This window comes from Oryctolagus cuniculus, chromosome 10, assembly GCF_964237555.1.
Source record: "Oryctolagus cuniculus chromosome 10, mOryCun1.1, whole genome shotgun sequence".
Taxonomy (NCBI): domain Eukaryota; kingdom Metazoa; phylum Chordata; class Mammalia; order Lagomorpha; family Leporidae; genus Oryctolagus; species Oryctolagus cuniculus.
This window is the reverse complement of record NC_091441.1, coordinates 86336433-86353783: the sequence shown is the minus strand read 5'-3', so window position 1 is coordinate 86353783 and position 17351 is coordinate 86336433. Positions and strand designations below refer to the sequence as shown.

Below are 17351 nucleotides of genomic sequence, written 5' to 3'. Positions count from 1 at the left end.
AAGTTAGAATCAAGAGCCAGAGCTGTTGTCTGACTACAGACTCCAATGTTGGCCGTGTTGTCTTAACCACCAGACCAAACACTCACCTTTATTAGTCTAATTTAATACGGTTATTATAGTATCACCTTAAATATGCTTTTTTGATGAGATAACAAGAATCATATCATCCATGAACTATTTTATTTTAAGGGAAAAAAAAAAAAACAAGCTTGATTTGCCTGATGTCTCCCAGAAGAGGTTTGCACTCACTCTGTTAAACAATAAAATATACACAGTGTTAACCATCCCTCTGACAATATGGGACACGTCAGGGGAAAAGAAACTACTTGCAGATTATACTAAGCCATGTGCTTAGGCAGCAGAATTTTCTCTCCCAGACTTCCTTAACCACAACCAAATCTCAGGGTTACAACACTCTCCATCCCATGGCAGGAGAGTACGAAAAGAGGGAAGAAGTTTGATGGGCATTAATCTCGTCCCTCAACCAAATTAAGTGGGGCAGGGAGCAAAGTCCTGTAAGTTTTTAACAGAACGATCTTTCAATGCATTAGATAATGTGACCCATCTTGATTTCATCAGATGCTTCCTGTTACAGAGGGGGGAGTAGGAAGGGGCAAATGCAGTCACTCTTCCTACCTCTCTCCAGTTTATCTGTAAAATGAAATATTGTGCCATGATGAAAATCCTGTTTTTAAGGATTTACTTATTTGAGAGGCAGAATTAGAGAGAGGGAGGTCTTCCATCTGCTGGTTTGCTACTCAAATAGCCGCAGTGGCCAGAGCTGGGCCAGTCCGAAGCCAGGAGCAGGGTGCAGGGGCCCAAGCACTTGGGCCATCTCCCACTGCTTTCCCAGGCCATCAACAGAGAGCTGGATTGGAAGAGGAGCAGCTGGGACATGAACCGCCACCCATATGGGATGCTGGCACTGTAGGCAGAGGCTTAAGCCTGCTATCCCACAGTGGTGGCCCCCAAAGTCCTGTTTTCATGGATACTACATACTATGGGAAAGAATGCTCATGATATAGTTATGGGAGGAGGGGGAAGGTTTCAGTCTTATTTATACATAATTGATATTTAGGGGAGAATGGGCAGTAGTCACTGGCATAGAGAAAAGATTGGGAGGATAAACTTTTAAGTCAAAAATGAGTCATCTGAATGGTGGGATTCTGTAAACTTTATACATTTATGTATTTTCCAGACTACAGTAGACTTATGTGAAAGAGTGCAAACTGTTAAACGAGCTTAGTTTCATTGATTATTAGTATGTATGCTACAAATTATTGAAGGGAAAAAATACGTGAAGTTAGCTTACGTGTGTGCTTCAGTTTACTCCTCTAACAATAATAGCATTAGATTTACTATTTTTGAGCTCCCACTATAAGCCAAGCACACTCCAAGCTCTTGAGTATTTAGGTTTGGCTCTGGAATCAGTCTGTCAAGGTTCAAAGTAAGGCTTAATCCCATTCTATCTGCATGACTTTGGGCAAGGTAATGACTGAGCTTTCATATTCTCTGATTCTTAATATCTACTTCTATAAAATGGGCATTAAAGACAACAGCCACATCATGGCGTTATTGTACTTAGTGAAATCATGGAAATAGACTATTTCAAATATCTCGACATATAGTAAATGTTGATTAAAATTATTACATGGGAGGACATGTTAAGGCTTAAAGAAGCTGAGTCAGTCTAACGTCATATGTCTCTAAATGGGGAAGACTTAAAACCTCGTCACCTCCAACAGCAGGCTTCTCATTATTACACCATGAATTGTTCTTCTTGCCAAGTCACTTAAAGCATAGAATGATAGACAGCTGTCTTGGACTGATAGGTTGCTTTGGGCCTGAATTCAACTTTTATATTAAACTAATTTTTAAATAAGTCTAAAGCTGTATCAAGCCTTCTAGTTCTACCAAAATAAGAATTTTTCTTTTGTATTTGAGCAAATCAAATGACCAGAGTACCCCCTCCCAAACTTCTAACTTGGGAGACAGAAATGTCTCATGTTATATGTTTGACAAAATGAGTTATAAAACATGGTATGTTCTGTGATCCAAAAAAAAGAGTTTTATAAAGCCCCAAGGAGACAATAAGATTTAAGAGAATCTATTCACCTTGATTTTATTTAGTGCTAGTTAATGCTAGCACTCAGCTATAAGTTGATGTATAAGATAAACCATTTCTTAGCACATTTGAAGCTTTCTGAAAGTCACTCACTACGGTCACATTTCAGAGGACAGTTTTTCAGGGGAGGATGAAGAATGTATTCACATTAATCATTTCCCCAGCATATAAGGCATGTGTGAAACAGAGTGAGGTGGAGGCTGGCCTTGGGAAGAATAAACTCTTTGGAAGAGGGCATTGGATGATTCCTGTCCTTTGATGAACTCAGGATCACTCTCCTGATGGTTAGCCCCATGGAACCAGGCCTCAGAAGCCCAGCATTGTTTGTTTGTTTGTTTGTTTGTTTTTTACCTTTCTTGGCTTTGGTCTCCTGCCTGAAAAATAAAGAGGATGGGCAGTAAACCAGTGGTTCCCCTGAAACTGATGGATTCTTAACGTTCTCCTGGGGAAAGCTCAAGAAGAGATTCCTGGACTCAGCTCCAGATACACTGAAGCTGAATCCTTGGATACATGGCTTAAGAAGTTGGCTGTTTAACATGCTCATTGGCTCATTATGCTTTCTTTGTCTTTTTTTTTTTTATTTTATTTTAAACTGATACCCTAAAAATATACTTGTTTATAAAATAAATCACATGGAATTTTATGCATTCTTTTTGATAAATGAGAGTTGTATAACATTTAAATTGGGGTAAACACACTCATCTCAAAATTTATCAGTTTTTATGGTGTTAGCCTATTCTTCTAGAACATTTTGAGTTCTTGCCACACACACTAGTATTGGTATACACCAGAGCTGTGGTTTTTGATTCCCAAGGTCCAGAACTAGTCTACTCCTATAGAACACTGATTTTTAAGGACCTCTCATCTTCTCCCCACCTCCCCCACAGGCAGAGTTAGACAGTGAGAGAGAGACAGAGAGAAAGGTCTTCCTTCCGTTGGTTCACCCCCCAAATGGCTGCTACGGCCGGAGCTATGCCAATCCGAAGCCAGGAGCCAGGTGCTTCCTCCTGGTCTCCCATGCGGGTGCGGGGCCCAAGCACCTGGGCCATCCTTCACTGCCTCCCCGGGCTACAGCAGAGAGCTAGACTGGAAGAGGAGCAACCAGGACAGAATCCGGCACCCTGACCAGGACTAGAACCCGGACTGCCAGTGCTGCAGGTGGAAGATTAGCCAGGTGAGTCACGGCACCGGCCGGGGCCTCTCATTTTAAGAAATGGAAGGTAAATAAATCCATAATTCCCTCTCTAAGCTATGTTTTTTCTTTCCATACCCATTGTTGTGTGTCTGCTTATTAAATTAAACCTCATTCCAAAGACAATTGGTGGCACCTATACACCATGTGATATATTTCTTAAATGCAATCCAACAATATTTCTCCTTTTCTTATCTTTTGCTTCTATATTTGAACCCACAATTTCATACTTTGGGATTAAGTGAATTGCAAAATTATTTAAATGTTGTCCTCCATTTGTTAGTCAACTATAGGCACTAGATGGTCATATATCATCTTGAGAATTCAAGACACAATTTCAAATTGCAATTATTCCATTTTCACAGATGAGAAAATTGAGGTTAATTGGGGCTAAGTTTGCCAAATCAGAGTTTTCAGCATCAGGAATTTCAGGATTAAAAATCACTGTTAGAAGACCAGTAGCTTGTGCATACTGCATTGCATTATTGCCTTTCCTGACTGCAAACAACTTAAATATCTAACAGTTGGGGGAACGTTTAAATTAATCACTGTATATTGACTTTATGACACATTGGATAGCTATTAGAAGTTTGATTTACTACGTGATTATGACTAAGTCAACTGCATGCATCTTGTCTCAATTATTGCTGCATAAGGAGCACATAAAACTTAGTGCTTAAAACAATAAGCATTTATTAAAACTCACTGGTTTATTCATGCACAAATGGTTTTGCTGATCAGCTGGTCTTGCTTGTGTGTGTTGTCAGCCATTGTGTCAGCCAGGTACTGACTGATTTGGGATAGCCTCACTGACATAACTGGTGGCCAGCTGACTGCTGGGACAATGTATGTAACTCAACCATATGTTGTACTTCTGTCATCCTGTGGGCTAGCCCAGGCTTATTCACTTGATGGCTTGGAAAGACTCCAAGAAAGGTAAAACTACAAGTCAACTTGAGACCTTGGCTCAGAGTGGGTGCTTCACTTCTGTGCAGCCTATTGCCAGAGATAGATATGCCAAGAGTGTAGCTTCAGGGAGTAGGGATCAGCTGTCTTTCATTTGAAAGCTTAAAGTCATAGTGAACAAATGTGGACACAGTAAAAGAGATAATAGGGTCATTTTTCCTAGTTCTTGTATGAACAAGAACTAGAAGGCATATGAAAATGAGAAAATTGATGTTGGCAAATTAGGGCCATAGATGTTCTCATTTTATTTCATGTATATGGATATAGCTCTGGTGTAATACACAACAAATAAGAAAAGAAATAATAAGAGAATCTATGCTAAGAAGATGATCAACATCTTCATTACTCACAACAATGAAAAGATTGTATCAGTAATTTGCATATCATACACCAGCATCACCTCCTGTTCTGTAGTGCATGCTAGTGGGTAACAAAGGAAAGGATTTGACATTGCCAAAGCTAAGTAGGTCTCTAAAATACACCCAGTAGCCTTGGCTCGTGAAAGGAACTCCGCTGTGAGATACCCAACTGTTCTTAGCACAACTGCACACTCTGCTTATTACCAAGACTGGCACCATCTCAGGGCTGTAACACTTTGGCAATCTCCAGAACCCACAGGGAACTATTCTTTCTTAATAGCCATGATTTCTGATAGTTGAAGTTTTGCCCTTTTAGGAAGCAAATTTTTAGCTTTTTATTTTTTAAAGATCAGAACTGTTTTGAATAGAAGTTATTCTTGAAAAATACAAATTGTTCATGTCCTTGTGTCTTAAAATAGAGTTGATAGAAAACATGCTAACAGTTTGTAACAATATTGTTCTTTGCCACAGCACAGGGACATCCTCGGAACCTGTGGAGCAAAGCAGGGTTGCTTTGCCCTTACATAAAATATACTGAGAGTGCCGTGCTTCCCGGTTCTTACTTCCACCCCTTTTATTGTTTTTGTATGCTCTCTTGTTCCCATAGGACTTTAAGTGTGCCTGCCGCTGACAGTCTGTTCCATTTTACTTGGCTTCTTCTAACATGCTATCAATGCAGCAAAACTCACCATATTAGGAGTGTTTGTAATGGAAGAGTAACAATGCTGTGTGTTAGGGCCAGGTGACCGCTGAACTGAATCAGGTCCGTGACCTTTAGTGTGTGGACAGCCTGGTGACATGTCTTTCAGATGATTATATCTTGATTCTTGGCTATGTCCAGAGACAAAGACTTGGAGCATTGTCAGGTATGAAAGAGGTGTGGATGTGAATAGCACAAATGAACAAATAAAATATATTCTAGAATGGCCAGTTGGACATCAAGCATTCTATGACATCCCTTTGTCAATAGTTTCTTTTTCAAATAAATTTCGCAGTTTTTCAAAGCATTGATATATTTTTACATTTTATTTTTGGGGGCAGGATGAGTCTGTTCATTGCATACTTTCATTCATTGTCCATTATGCTGACGATGCACACAAATGATGATAGAAATCTTGTTCTCAAGGAAATTGTGCTCTTTTGGGGAGATATACAACGTAAATGCATAATTATGAAAAATTCAGACAATAGTATAAGAGACAGATCAGTCACTATGAAAGAATAGAAGATGAAAGCAGAAAAAGGCTACTTAGACCTTGACATTCCTATAAAATGTGGTTGATAATACCCAACTAACAGCATATTTTCTGAGGACTTATTGAGATAGTAATAGAATTTATTTATGCCAAAAAAGTGAATAATATAAATGGTATGGAGGAAAATGTTGACCAAAACAAAGCATGTGCACTTTGCTATTTGAGAGATAGGAATTCCAATCTTGATTTCATCACTCGTTAACTGAAATTTGCTTAGCCTCACCTTTCTTTTCTGGCAGCTGGGACTAATTCCTGACTTGTAGTATTACTGGGAAAATAAAATAAGTGGTGTGTCACACACACTGCCTGGAAAAGTAAGCAGTCTACAAGTGTCAGCATGTATCTTCTTTTCTTCTTCATGGATAAGTGTGTTGGGTTTTGCAGGATGAGTAGGAGTTCATAAACCAAATCATAAATTCCCAGCAGGGAAAGTGGCTTTTCAGCAAAGCCAGACGAAGAGATTTTGAAGTTAATTTGCAAAGCTGCTGCTCCCTTCCTAGCAGAGTAAACAGTGATTTTTTCCCCCCTTATCTTTAATATTACTACTTCACTGACCTTCACTGATGGGTTTGTTGATCTGTGTCATCACATTACAGAAGCATATTTGTGCTGTTATTTCTATTGGACAGTGATATCACACTTCTCATGTTATAAAGAGCAGAGAAGAAGATGTTAGAAACCTGTAACAGTGAACAAACTAATAGAACTTTTGTAAATGTAAGAAGAGAAACAAGATATTTCTTCCACAGCCATGTGCCTGGGGTCTGCACTTAAAACTATTAAGAAGCATGGAGTGTCCTAATTTAGGATAGGTCTACCCATTCAATAGGCATTTTGTTGAGCACCTCCCACTTGGAGAATACTGGAATAAGAGAGGCAGAGAAACATGAGAGGTCTGACTTTGATACCAACAGAATGAAATAAGAGGTGTAAATGAGAAAAAAATGTTAAAGGGTGTCACAGGCAATTTACCAGGCCTTTTGAAGGACAGGTGGAATTATGGTTGGTTGAGTAGAGGAGCCCAGGCTTTCTCTATGGGGAGAACAGCTTAAGCAAAGGGCTGAGTCTCAAAAGCATGTCGCTAGGAAGAAAAGATGGATCTGTTACATAAATCACCAAGCCCATTAAGAACAAACCCAGCAAACACACACACACACACACAAATCACTCAGAAGTAGAGCCAGAACCAACATAATCTTTCCTTGGTGCCCTCATAAAAAAAAAAAAAGTCATGGTTTCCTTCTGTTTTTATTTCCTTCCCTGCTGTAACTTAGGTCTTTCAAAGGCACCTGTTCTATTACAGCAGTCACTGCCAAGGTTATGCTGTTCTCTCTGCCACACTCACTGCCTTATGACACACTTTAGCATCCTCATGAAGGGACCACCTCTGTCTGCGGGTTTCAGGTCTTTCAGAGGGACAGCCAGAAAATACAGGGGATGTAATGGCTACAGAAGCCAGTGAGGGAAGGGAGCTGGAAAATAAATGCACCTGCTTTATGCACCAAGTGTGCAGTACCCTGAAGTGTGTGCACACTGGCCCCAAGATCACCCCATTGAGATCAAACCCCACATACCTACCGTGATCATCTGCTTATTAACACCCCCTTGATTAGCTTCTTTCCTTTCTCTGTATGAATTCCTCACTCCCTTTCCTGTTACCACCTTCCAAATCAACTCATTGCACTTATTGCTTATCTAATGAGGACTGGGTAAACTGAGACTGCTTAAGCCTACAGATGGTATCGGGTAGCGGAGCTGACGAACTGACATGGACAACGTTGGGGATGGTTTGAGCCAAGATAGCAGAATCTAAGCTGATGCTAGGAAATGCTTCAAGGGATATTTATGTTGGTCTTTAACTTTTTTTTTTCAAGTTAGATCTTTTTAATTTTCATTTTTTAAAAATTATTTTGAGAGATGATGATGATATTGATAATGATGTTGATGTTGATGTTCCATCTGCTGGTTCACTCCCCAAATGCCTCCAATGGCAGAGGCTGAGCCAGGCCAAAGCTGTGAGTCAGGAAATCAATCCAGATCTCCCACATGAGTGGCAAGAGCCCCATTACATGAGTTGTCACTGCTGCCTCCCAAGGTCTGCTGTAGCAGGCAGCTGGAGTCAAGAGTTGGAGCCAAGACTTGAATCCAGGCCGTCCAATGTGAGACATGGGTTCCTTTGCTGGTAAGCTCAAAGATCATCCCTATTTAGCTGTATGTTAAAGAGGACTGAGTCCATTGCTATGCAGTGCTTGAAAAGGGGCCTGACACATAAATATCAAGCATGGTTGTTGCTCTCACTGTTTTACGATTGGTTCTTCCTCTTGTTTTTCCTATGACAGTATGCTCTAGAACAGGGTAAGACCCCAGACCATGAGTGACAAGAAGAAGGGGGGGCCTGAGGGCTCATTGGTCGTGCTTCTATCTTGTGACAGTCATTCTAGCAGCCAGCCTCTCACCAGAAACCAGTCTCTTTGTCCTCAGAGCCTTTGTTGAACAGGGAACTCACTTTGTGTGACAAGCTGTGGTGGCCTCATTGATGGTATCTTCTTACAGTCATTGGCCTCCTGCACTGTGTCAGTGTTCCCTCTCCAGTTACCTTTGATCACTTCCAGATTTCTGCACTTCCCACACTCCTGGTTTCTCATTCAGGAGGTCTGTATTTGGAACTGGTAATTCGTGCTGTTTTCTACGCTGCCCTAGTGATTCAGCCAGGTTCAAGAACCACATTGCTACTTGGCTTTGGTACCCAGGGTCCATACCATAGAGCATTGTGGTGTTGTAACAGAAAGCATGGACTTTTTAACTCTTTCCAGACTCTGAGGCTGACTCTCATACTTCAAGTGCTATTGCAGCTCCTTCTAGGCAGTTTCTGTCTCTACATTTTCACAGAAATGAAACACCGCATGTTGCTCTTGAAGTTGAGATCGGTGACATTCTGGAAATACCAGGGTGTCCTTCTTCAGACTAAGTCTTGATTTGTTTAAGAAGGAGCTAACATTTTAAGGAAGGCATTGGTGAAGCATTCTTAGATGTGTGGCTGAGGAAGAAGACTGAGTTTCCTTTGCGTGAGTGCCCATGGCATTCTGAACTGTTCTCAACAGGACTGCAGGAAGAAGTGATCAAGATAGAGTCCTATCTTATGTTTATGAGGGGAGACACTGAACACAGAAACCAGCTCCAGATTTCCCTAGTCTTACAAATTTTAGTTCTCAAAGGACTTTCCCATGAGCTGTCTCATCTAACCATCACAGCTGCCTCGTGAAATAACTAGAGACAAAGCATGTCTCTTTGTAGCCCTCAAGTCACAGTGGGAAAATGTGAATTAACAGAAGCATCTTAATAAAATTGTAGAGAATGTTATCAGCCAAGTGGATTGCCCCATATCACAAGAATCCAGAAACATCTCTGACGTAATGCCTCCTCTGTTGGCAAAAGAAAAGTGGTTTTTTTTTTTTTTGTTTGTTTGTTTTTTTGAAAGGGAAGGAGAGAGAGAAATCTTCCATCCACTGGTTCACTCCCCAAATGCCCACAATGACCAGGGCTAGGCTGGGTAAAGCCAGGAGCCTGGAGCTCATTCTAGGGCTTCCATGTGGGTAGCAGGGACAGGCACATCATCATGGAATCAAAAGCAGAGACAGGACTGGATACCAGGCACTCTGATGTGGGAGCACACTCAGTCACTGCACCAAAGAGAGAAGTTCTAGTTTCAGGACACAGTGTTGTGGTGCAACATGGTCAGCCACTTCCTGGGACTCCTGCATCCCATACCGGAGTGCTGGTTTGGTTTCCAGAAGCTCTGGTTCCATTCCAGCTACTTCAAACTACACCCTGGGAGGCAGGCAGCAGATAGATGATGGCTCAGATACTTGATTCTCTGCCACCCACATGGGAAACCCAGTTGGAGTTCTGGGTTCCTGGCTTTGGCCTGGTCATGCCTGAGTATTGTTTCAAGTATTTGCAGAGTGAACCACAGGGTGGAACATTTCTCTCTGTCTCTGTTTCTCTCTCTCTCTCTCTCTGGCACTCTAACTCTGCCTTTCAAGTGGATGAAAATAAATACACATTTTAAAAAAAATAACTAAATATTTTTTAAAAACATTTTAGAAAGAGAATTTTTGCAAAGATTTTTATAAACCCTCAAATTAAAATATTTCTCCAAATCCCTTTTGACCCAATCCATTCCCCTGCTACATGGCATTTTCTGTGTCTGTTAGGTTGGAACTGGGGGTGGTCATGGGAGCAGAGGGGGAAAATGCCTTCAGACAGATTCCTAATCACGTCGGTCATGACTAGACTCCTTGGAACTCCATGAAAACACACAAATGTTACCAATTCTGTATTTTGTGAACTACCTGGAGGAGAAAGTCTTTCATCCTCTTTCCCACCTACGCCTTATTTTATTAAGAGCTGTAATTTGGTCCAGGTTCTGGAGGCATGTTTGTTTAACAGAGATTTTTAACTCAATTTCTTGAGAGGGAAAGAAAAACCAGACAGCCTTTTTGCAAGTGTTTGATTCTCAATTCTGCTTTGCCTGAAGCACTAGCAGGAAGAGAGCCTGCATTTTACTCATGTCATTATAATTATCATCAAGCTCTTCTTCATGTATTTATATAACTCAGGGCTGTCATTCCCATTTTACAGATGAAGAAACTGAAGTTTAGCAAGGCTAAGAGGCTTGGATGAATCTGGAAGACATTATGTGACAACTTCCCAAATGATCTCACTCATTGATGGCATTTAAGAACAAAAAGTTGATTGCATGGAAATAGAGAATAGAATGGCAGCTACCAGATGATGGGATGGGATGGGGGGAGTGAGGATTGTGGAAGTGTTAGTCAAAGGACATATTAATTAGATAGAAGGAATAAGTTCAAGAGAGCTATTGTATACCCAGTGACTATAGTTACAAAAGATAGACTGTATCCTTGAAAACTGCAAGAGAAGTGACCACAAGCATGACAACTACGTAAGGTAAAGAATTTGTTAAACAGCTTGATGTAACCATTCCACAATGTATATAATCTTCAAAACATCATGTTGTTCATTATAAAAACATGCATTTTATCTGTCACTTTAAAAAGCCGGAGGAAGGCTAGGAGAGACCCATCAGTAAACACAATTGGCAATGACACCTTCCCTTCATGGGAAAATGATCAGTGAAAAGTCATGTAGCCCTTGATCTAATTTTCTATTCATTTCTCAGTATACTGAGCCAGATTATTGAAAATGGTCCTCATGTTTTCCTTCTCTCACTCTTATTACAGTACTAACAAGTTTCATGTAAAAACCAGACCTTAGGGATTCTTTCTGATATAGAGTCTTAATCCTCAATCATAATAACAGCTATTCATTTCTGGTTCCACACTAGGCTTTAAGAACCATGCGACAGGAGCAGCCAAACTCTTAAGCCATCAATTTTCTGAGCAAGCTCACCCTGTTATCAATATGATAGGAGGGCCACAAAGCCATGGACCTTTGCTACTTCTGATTAGAATTACGAATGTGAGCCTGAGAAAACTCACTCCTTTTCTCTTCTTTAATATTTTGGCAAAGATTTATTTAGTACCTACTATGTGCAAAGTAATATTATGTGCTATGTAAGACTACAGGACATCCAGTGGTTTATGATAGAATTGCTTTTTTAAAAAAATTATTTATTTGAAAGGCAGAGTTTTACACACACACACACACACACACACACACACACACTTTCTCTCCATTGGTTCATTCCCCAGGTGGCTGCTATGCCAGAACTAGGCCAATGTAAATCCAGGAGCTTGAAACAACATCAGGGTCTTTCATGTGGGAATAGGGGTCCAAGTACTTGGGCCATCTTTTGCTGCTTTCCCAGGGAGCTGGATCAGAAGTGGAGCACCAGGGACTCAAATTTGGGCACATGTGGGGTGCTGGTGTCACAGGCTGTGGCTAACGCTGACATGCCACACCAGTGACCCTGATGGGATCACTTTTAATGCGTCTATCAGAGCATTACTTTTAACTGCCAGGTATTAAGCACCCAAAATGTAGCAGAGCCTTTCATTTCTTGTGAGTTTGAGCTCAAATTACAGAAACAAATGCAATGTCCAGCTGCACATTGTTTGTTTTATAGGCAGAGAAAGAGGCAGAGACACAAAAAAAGACACATACAGCTCCTGTCTTCTGGTTCACTCCCCCAGATGCCCCACAATGATAGGGCCAGGTGGAAGCTGGAAGCAGAGAACTCACTCCGTATCTCCCACATGGGTAGCAGGAACCCAAATACAGAAGCTGTGACCTGCTGCCTGCAACATTAACAGAATAATCTTCAAAACATCATGCTGTACATCATAAACATGTAGATTTTATCCAGAGCTCTAAGTTGAGAATCAGAAGCAGATCCGTGGCTTGAACACAGGCACTTCCATGTCAGGTGCAAGGCTTGCAAGCAGCATCTGCACTGCTAGGATAAACACCCTGCCACGAGCTGCCCGCATGTAACTCCCTATAGCAGAACAGTAATTGTAATCACCAGAAATTGTTTGAACTGCATCATAGCTTTTGATTTCCACAAGTGTAAGCTCTAACAGCAGCCAGAGATACATTGTCCAGCCGTGTATCTTGTATATGCTCAGCTTGCACACATTAGCAAGGCTTTATAACGCGGAGAGCACAACAAGGCTTTGGAATCTGACATTCCAGGTTCAAGGCCTCATTCTAATACTATCTCTGCAGACTTGGGCAGTTTACTTAGCTGTACTAACCTTCAGCCTCCTCTTTTGTCAAATGATAATAACAACGGATTCTAGTTCACAGTGTTGGGTGATAATCGAATGAGATAATGCATGAACAGTGCTTGGGCTAATACCCAGAAATAAAGATTGGTATCACTCTTAGTATCAGAAAGGTCGATGGCAGGAAATCACAGTTGCCTCATGGTTTCATTAGATTGGTGATACTCCACAGTTTGCTAATGTTTTCAAATGCACTTTTGTTGAGAAATATGGGGAAAAGGATAGAAAATTCTGCAGTGTGCAGACTGAAATAGAGAAGGGATAGGGAGACTTGACTTCCTTGGGTTCCCCTGCACTGTCTTCCCATCTCCATTGTGTGCCATGAAGCATTCCCTTGGAATTTTCAGTGTTGACATTAAAACTGTGGTATTAAATGTTATGCTCAATATTTTATTATAAGCTGAGATGATTTGCTCACTGGATTTGGCTACCTGTATCCCAGTACTGGCAAATATTTCATGGTCTTATTTTACATTCTGAAAATTGTGTGGCCAAGCTCACATGTTGACATGCTGGTCTTTATAATTAAGAAGTATATCATAATAATTCAGGACTATTTATTTAATCGTTCAGCAAATATGTATTGAACATTGTTTGTATCTCAGGCCCTGAAACATTCCTGGCTTGTGCAATACTCAGAAAAATTCTAAGTTCCTTTTGGCGATAGCTGTTTTCATCTCTCCCCATTGTATCCACATTGTATCAATAGAATTGAGTGTGTGCCTGGCTTATAACACATTCCTCATAAACAATTACAGATTTGGGATTTTAGGCTAATGAAGGATGGCCAGTTAACTTCAGAATATTAATAGAGTTCTTGTGAATTTGAAAAGTGTTCTTCCCTGTTGAAAACAGGAGTTGCCAAGTAGGCTTTAGCTGTGATATATAATACTTATATCCTGTTCTCTCCAGAGTCAGGCTTTTTAGGATGTTGATGAAATTCCTAAAGGCACTGAGCCTTTTCACTGGTTTGAAATATTTAATTAGGAAAAGAATGAAAGCAGAGAGGTAATCAGCACTTTAAAGATCTGGAATTGTTGCCAGAGGTCCAGGGCTGGTGGTGGACAATCGTGATTCCATGATTTGGCTATCCTGAGTATCAGAGAGAGGCAGCTCTCTGCAGACCTGCTCCGAAGGCTGCGAGGGGTGGTGTGTATACTTTGAATACTAAGACATGCAGATACTCAATAAAATAAAAAAAAATACTTTACTTATTTGCCTTATGCCATGTGCCAATGTGTGTCATTTCTATACTCCCCAAAATTCAAGTGGAGGAGGCATGAGATTTCTTTGCTTTCACAAATTGTGGCAAACTCTTCCTTCTAGAAGAAAAATGAAAGAATATGTTCATCGTCTCCATCAAGCAAACCACCTGCCAGGGAGTGTCACTATCTTCATTATATATGCCGCATATTGAAAGCTCACTATGCATGTAACACTGGGTATGCATTTGTTTGCAAGAACCTATTTTTTTTTTTCATTTTAAATATAAATTTTATTATTATTATTATTTTATTATTGCTATTTAATTACCCTGGCAACTTGTAAAATAGTAGTACATTGCTAGTTTTTTTTTTTAATCTTTTATTCAATGAATATAAATTTCCAAAGTACGACTCATGTGTCACAATGGCTTCCCCCCCACACCGTCCCTCCCACCCACAACCCTCCCCTTTCCCACTCCCTCTCCCCTTCCATTCACATCAAGATTCATTTTCGATTATCTTAATATACAGAAGATCAGCTTAGTATACCTTAAGTAAGTATTTCAACAGTTTGCTCCCACACAGAAACATAAAGTGAAAAATAATAGATGATTTTTTTTAAATGATGATGAAATCAGATCAGACCTATTGTCATGTTTAATCCCAGTGAGAGTCAAGTTGGGAATTGATAATTTCTTTCTTTCTTTCTTTTTTTTTTTTTTTTTACAGAAGATCAGTTTAGTGTACATTAAGTAAAGATTTCAGTCGTTTGCACCCCCATAGAAACACAAAGTGAAATATACTGTTTGAGTACTCGTCATAGCATCAAGCCTCAGTGTACAGCACGTTAAGGACAGAGATCCTACATGAGGAGTAAGCGCACAGCGACTCCTGTTGTTGACTTTACCAATTGACACTCCTGTTTATGGCATCAGTAATCTCCCTATGCACCAGTTATGAGTTTCCAAGGCTATGGAAGCCCCCTGAGTTCTCCGACTCTTATCTTGTTTAGACAAGGTCATAGTCAAAGTGGAGGAAGAACCTAGTTTTGTAGATGGGGCCTGGGACGTATCAGTGAGAGATAGAACAGGAAATTGAGTCCCCCTGTTTGGATTAGTCAGGTTCCAGGTATGAAATAGCTGACCCATGGAGTGAGTGAAAGGAGTTTTGAAAAGGGATGAATTGTTGGCCGGTGCTGCAGCTCACTAGGCTAATCCTCCACCTACGGTGCTGGCACCCCAGGTTCTAGTCCTGGTTGGGGTGGCGGATCCTGTCCCGATTGCTCCTCTTCCAGTCCAGCTCTCTGCTGTGTCCCAGGAAGGCAGTGGAGGATGACCCAAGTGCTTGGGCCCTGCACCCGCATGGGAGACCAGGGAGACCAGGAGGAAGCACCTCGCTCCTGGCTTCGGATCGGCGCAGTGCGCTGGCCTTAGCAGCCATTTGGGGGGTGAACCAATGGAAAAAGGAAGACCTTTCTCTCTGTATCTCTCTTTCACTGTCTAACTCTGCCTGTCAAAAAAATAAAAATAAAAATAAAAGGATGACTTTCAAAGGGGTGTGTGGAATTTAAATAAAGCAAAAAAAAGAGGTATGGCATGGCCAGTATTTGGGAGTAGTAACTGATGGGAGGTATGATCCCTCCCCACCTGTTGGGTCAGGGTGAGAGCAGAGGAGCCCCAGAGACAGAGATGAAGGAGGGACAGAAAGGCTACATGGTCTAGAGAAGGCTGCTTCATACCCTCTATGACTTCACCAGGGGAACAAAGCTGCCCTGGGACCCATCAGGACAGATCAAGGGAACAAGCACCCTGCCTTCAGTCTCCTCCCACCTTCCTCTGGAATAGAAGCATCTTCCACTGGAATGCCTTGGAGAATGGGTGCTTGCTGATGTGTTGTGTTAGGTCAGCCTCATAAGACTGGAGTGGGTGCAACAGCAATTCTAGAGGGACAGAGGGAAGCTGGCCACCACGGTGTCTGCAGAAGGGGATCAGGCTTTGTCCAGTGCATTCTGCCCACCAGGAGGTTCTGTGCGTTCATCTGTCAGTAAGGCGTCACTGCTGAGCTGCTCTGTGCCAGGCCAGGCACTTTACTGTGGTCTGTGGGCTCACAGTTAAGTTGCTTAGAGAGCTTCCAAACGTGTCTTGAACACTTCTAACTTGCCATTTAAAATGCCATTAGTTCTCTTTCTACTGTCCTAGGCATGACTGCATTTCCACCCAAATATCCTAACTTTTCTCAGTCTTGATCCGCTGTGTTTCTGAGCTATTCGTGTTTCCCTAGATTTTGCTGCTGCTTTCAGCTCCACATACAGATCCCATAACCACCCTTGAACTCCACTGAGGAAAGCTAATGATCTAACATAATGCTCAAATGACACTGATTTTTTTTTTATCTCATTAGGCATTTGAAAAGGAAAACAGTTGGAGAAAAACACCCTTTCTTTCCTACAAGGGGAATGAAAGACAGCAGACTTAAGAAGCTCTGCATTGACTGTCCTGCTCACCTCAGAGTGAGCCCGTTTTACCCCGCTAGTACCTATACTCGGACAGAGAAGGAAAGGCCCAAATGGAGGTCATTCTTTGGAGTGCATTGAAAGCAAGTGCTCTCATTGCTGTGGCTTCAAAGAGTTGAAATTGTCCTAGGAGCAGAATGGAGGAATCTTCACTAACTCCATCAGTCATTATTAGTCTGGCCAGAGTCGTCTTGTCTTTGATTACACCCCTTCCACCAGTGGAGAGATCTTCACGGCTCTGGAATTCTCCTCTTGGGCTCTGCTAAATGCTTAGAAAGTGAGGCGTCCCACTGCCAAGCCCAGGAGCACGTGGGCCTGAAAGGACCCCTTTTGAGAGGCCAGATGTTTAGAAATAGAAGCTCTAAAGAAAAGAACAGTTGCCTGGACTAGGAGGGATGGCCTCCAAAGGGGAGACGAGCTTTTCTGTTCTGAAAAAGACTAAATTATTTTGAACTGATCTGAAGGCCAGGCTCAATTGAAAGATTAGAGTTGAAATGTGACCATATTGAAATTAGCATTGCTAATAAGGGTTTCATCAAATCACAGATTATTTTGAATCTACCTAACCTTCTCTATAAATGTTCAACTTAGAAAACACTGGAGCTCTATTTTTAGTATTCTAATAATGGGTGTTATTTTTAAGACAGTAGCAACAATGCTAACAGCATGTTCAAACAAGAACCATCAAAACAATGGCATATTGCCTAATTTTTTGTCAGTTCGAATTCCATGATAGAGTATGGTAGCCAACTGTGTGAATTGTTGGCTAAATTTGAAAAGAAGGACAGTCTAAGTGGTTAACTTACACGACTCCTTGTCCTCTAATGATAACTATGTGGGGAACTATCTGAATATCACCTACTCTGCGTGGGCCTAGGGGGGCTGAACCCTGTGAACCCAGACTTTTATAAAACACCTGATCAGCACGGTTTACATAAGGAGCTCACTACCATCTTTGACATGACT

At 41.3% G+C, this 17351-nt stretch overlaps 1 protein-coding gene across 1 annotated transcript in view; it reads left to right on the top strand.

The window, feature by feature from the left end:
• SYNPR (synaptoporin) overlaps positions 1-17351 on the top strand; it is a 364988-nt gene that overhangs the window by 157888 nt on the left and 189749 nt on the right. The window lies entirely within an intron of this gene.